Consider the following 5,053-nt stretch of genomic DNA (forward strand, 5'->3'; position numbering starts at 1 on the left):
GCGAAAAGCATGCATAAGCCTATCCATAATAGGTAATCCCTCTCATAAAGTGAACGTGCTTCTTTGCAGTACTTTATGTATATAGTTTTAACATCAAGTTTTGTATTTGGCTCTTTTCACATTATCCTATACTGTAAATCCCAACATCGTGCAGATTCAAAGAACCTTTTTTGGACTGGGTATCATATTCTGTTGTATCATATTTACCATATGAGGCATAGTAACCCCTGGCTACTGGCTCTTAAGACTTCTCCAGATTTTTCATTCTTGTGGTTCTGGAGTGAATATCTTTCTATCTGTGTTTTCCCCCACATCTGGGTAGATTTTTGAGATATAGAAGTATTGAGCCAAACGACTGTCTTTATGGGGTTCAGATGGAGTTGCTGTCCGCAGCACGGGAGGATCTCCATTGCCCCCCGGTCCTCACCAGCACGGAGTGCAATGCATGTGGATAGCTTTTACAACACGCTGGTCAGAAGTGCTGTCTTACCCTTTTAACTCATTTCTTCCTTTACTTATTATGCATGGGCGAATCTTACCCTGCTCAGCTTCTTGAGGATTAGCAAGCTCTGTCATTCATCCTTACTGCTCCCCAGCAGTCCCCCAGCATCCCGTACAGTGCCTAGTGGAACTGAATACTTTTGTTTACTGGAGTAACAAAGGCTTTTTTGTATCAGATAATAAACCTCCTAAAGCTGTTCAGGGAAACTCAGTATCCTGTAATTCAAATAAACATGAGAACGATAGGAAGGTGGCTCAGAGTGTGTGATTAGTGAATGGCGTTTGGTGTGTATTTGCTGCTAAAATGACTATTCTTTAACAATCAAATACTAGACTATTGCATAGATTGGTGGGGTTTTCTCTTCATGCCCTTTATGCTCAGTCGAAAGGGAGCATCTTCGGATTTGATGGCTTTTTGGTTTACTTGTTGCATTTTTACAAAGAACACATTGAAGGTAGCCACCTTGTGTGTTTGAATTCAGTTTTCTATAGTATTGATTGTTTGGAGTTTTGGGGAGCAAGGTGAGATAGACCTTCGCTCTGCAAGAGTTTTCCCTGTGGATTCAGTGGAAAATAACAGAAGAGAGTGAGAGGATTGGTTCTCTCTGAGGAATGCAGCAAGAAAGGTCACAAATAGTATTTTCTCCAGGCTCTAGCCTACCAGGTTTTTCTTTGCCACCCAGTGTCACTAAACCTTTATTTAAAGAATAACATAGATTATTTTCTGTGATTTTTATATGAAAATAACAGAATGACAGTCTAAATCAGTGGGCACTAGATTGAAATTCTTTTTTTCTTTCCTTGTGTTCTCCTAAAACACAAATGCCTCAGCTTAAATTATTAATTGGGACGTCTGATTTCCTACTGTGTCATCTGTAATTCGGGGGCCACATCGCTGAAAAAATGTATTAACTAATAACCTCCTGAGGGAAGGAGGTGCAGGGCTATCTCTTTTTATCTCTTTCTGATTTAAAAGATTTAATGGAAAACAGTCAATACCCACAGCTGTTCTTCTGTCTCCTTGAAAAAAAATTCCATGATCAAAATATTCCATTTAACAAAATGGCTCTTTGTTTATTCTCCTTTGGACATTAGCTGGTTGACCGGATAGGAAAAGCAAAGCAGCTTACTACCAAGAATTGATTCCTGTTTTTTATTGACATACCTTAAGTTAGAAAGTTCCAAATAATCTCGTTATCATTTAATAGAGTCCCTAAAATAATTTTAAATACAAGTTGTAGCTAGCAAGAGGGTCGTACCTGACTGGAGATTGTTTTGGGCAGTTTCCTTTACCTTCTGAAAGCTTCTGTTTGCCTCTTGGAGAGTCAGCTCAACTGTTGCAGATCAGTTAATGCTTTGTGTTCCCGTTGTTGTATGTATAGAAACCAGCAGTTACCACATTATGTTTTGTAAACAAGGCTGTGCTCCTTGGGGAAAGTTATGTATCTTACTCATTTCAGTTGCCCAATTATAAGCCAATTAGTTAATATAGATACTTACTTACATCAGTTTTGTCAGCTAATATTTTTAGAACCTACCATATAGAAAACACAGGGATAAGCACTTTGCATCCACATTTCATTGAATCTTTAGAATAATCCTTTGAAATAGGTAAAATCATTCCCATCTTACAGATAGGAAATTGAGGCTCAGAGACAATGTGTAACTTTGCCATAACCTTAGCTAGCATGTGATAGATCCTGGATATTTGCCGAGTGCCCATGTGCAAAGACATGCCCCTGCCTTCACAGTGCTTAGAGTTTAGAGGAGGTTTGTGACAAGTACATAGGCTGGTATACATAGATTTGGTATAATGTATGGTAAGGAAGAAGGTGCAGGATGCTATTGGAGCCCAAATGAAGATAAGTTAGAACCAATATTAAGATTTGAGAAGGCTTCCAGCAAACCCAGCAAACACTTGGTAGCAAGGTAGAGGGAAAGAGTCTCAAAGAGTCTTTGGGTGGGAGGAGAAGCCCGTGCAGAGCCCCTTGCAGAAGACAATTCAGGACAGGGGCACCTGAGTGGCTCAGTCAGTTAAGCATCTGACTCTTGATTTTGGCTCAGGTCATGATCTCAGGTTGTGAGATTGAGCCCTATGTCGGGCTCCGCGCTAGGCATGAAGTCTGCTTAAGATTCTCTGTGTGTGAGTGTGTGTGTGTGTGTGTCTCCCCCTCTCTAAAAGAAAAGAAAAAGAAAGAAAAAAAAAAAGAAAATGCACTGGGGACTGTGGAGTTTCAGCAGCTGGAGAAAGGGCTAGGCAGCTACTCGTGGACCAGATCGTAAGTGACTTGTGCTACCTTAAGACAATCAGGCTTTATTGTGACAGAAATGGGGGACTATTGAAGGGATTTATGATAATCTAGGAAAAATAAGGGAGTAGTTCTAACTGTAGTGGGGAGAGTTGAAATCGCGAGTTGTATGTGGATTTGGAAACATTCAGAAGATAGAACTTACAGGCCTTGGGATGGATGTGGACTGTCAGGGAAGGCTGGATGAGCGTGCTGGGCATGGGTGGCAGGTGCATGGTGGTGTCACTCCTGAGCTGGGTGGAGGAGGGTCAGGTGCAAAGGGGATGAGGGGCAGGAGGACATAAGCTGTCCTAACTCAACTGGCTGTCATAACACTCCTGGCAGTGTTGTACAGGAGACATCTTTGGGCTTCTGGATAGGTTTCAGAGTCATCTGCATAGAGATGGTGTAGGAAACTGCTAGAATTGCACAAGGAAATATATGGAATTAAGAAAAGGCAGCCTAGAATACACTCTGAGTATCGTCAGCATTTAAAGAAGACCAGAGGAGGATCTAGCAAGGAAACCAAACAGAGAGAATCAAGAATCACTGTGTTCCCTGAATGTGCCGTGATGATATGTCGACTCAGTACTTTGGGGTGCTTTGGTTTGTAACCACTTCAATTCAGATGGATGGGTGTAAGTTAATCATGAGTGCCAACTAAGTGTCAAGCATGACTCTAGAGACTGGGGGTATAAACGTGAATAGGGTAGACAGGACCCTACTCTAATGGAGCTTACAGCTGATTCACTTAGATCTGTCACATGAGAGCAAAGACTTTGGATTTGGCCCTTTTATCCACCATGGATTACAATTCAGTATATACTCATAGGGTTCTAGTGGAGACCAAATCCTTTAGGCTTTTTACTGGGGTTCTGCTTTACTCTGATGGATAAATCCTTAACTACACCAAGGGGGATCAGCTTTTCTGGGCACATCACTTGAGAAATTCTCCAAATAGCAACGTGGAATACTTCAAAAAATTGTCTAACACCAATGTGAACATTCCACCAAGAAAAGATTTTATGCTGCTCACAAATCTTAGGTTACCCCTATGTTACAAAATCACAAAGAGGAGAATTTTGCTCTTTTTAGTATTCTCATGCCCCGGAATATTTATCTTTGGTACTGTCCCATTGTTTAGTTCAAGATAAATATCTAAGAGCTGATTTTCATGTCCAGATCTACCAAAAACTTAGCAGTCAAAAGTATGACTGTTGGGCGCCTGGGTGGCTCAGATGGTTAAGCGTCTGCCTTCGGCTCAGGTCATGATCCCAGGGTCCTGGGATCGAGTCCCACATCGGGCTCCCGGCTCAGCGGGGAGCCTGCTTCTCCCTCTGACCCTCTCCCCTCTCATGCTGTTTCTGTCTCGCTCACTCTATAAAAAATAAATAAATAAAATCTTTAAAAAAAAAAAGTATGACTGTTGAACTTGTATATTTATGACCATTTATGACCATTACTCCTTAATAACAGGCCATTTGTCGAATTGTCTCATTTCCTTTATTTTAGTGGTCTACTATGATAAGAATTTGAGTTAATGGATTGTTTTATAGCCCTTTAGCCATAACTTCTCTTAATACCAGGCCGAATGTACCTGAACATGGCGATTTTATGGTGAATGCATTTCAGGTGATCAGACTTGCAGTACAAGCCCACCTCAGCTCCTTCCCTGCCTTCCTGGTCACAGAGAGGGGAAAAGTGGGGACAGTGTATTCCTCCTTTTATTCCCTGCCCAATTATACATGTTAGTATTAGAGCTGATGGAATAGGAGTATGAAAAATAGGCATTTTTACAGTAGTTAGGCTTTTATTATAAGTCTGCCATATAATCTTAACCATTTTTTGCCTTGAAAGAGGCTCATAATTTGTGTATTTTGTGGTTTTCAATCCATTTGCTACAGCTGCAATCCTGATAAGTGGCTCAATTATAACTGTAATATTGGTTTTGAAGACTCACTGATGTCTCATGGAAAACTTTGAAAAACATTCTATCTAAAGACAATTATGCTTAAATACCACATTTTCTCCATTTCTCTGTTCTATCCTTTACAAATTATTGCCAAGGCCATTAGCATGAGAACAGATTATTCCTTCAAGCTCTAAAATTCTTGAATTTCTCAAGTTGTGGCTTGCTGCCTTCCAGAGCTAGCCCTGGCCTCCCTGGAGGCCCCCCCCGCCACCACCCGTGAGGACACACAGGCTCACATGTAGAGTTTTGTCAAGTGCCCACAGAGTGCTGGTGACAACTTTCCATTTTTGCT

This window comes from Neomonachus schauinslandi, chromosome 6 (genome assembly GCF_002201575.2).
Source record: "Neomonachus schauinslandi chromosome 6, ASM220157v2, whole genome shotgun sequence".
NCBI classification, from domain to species: Eukaryota; Metazoa; Chordata; class Mammalia; order Carnivora; family Phocidae; genus Neomonachus; species Neomonachus schauinslandi.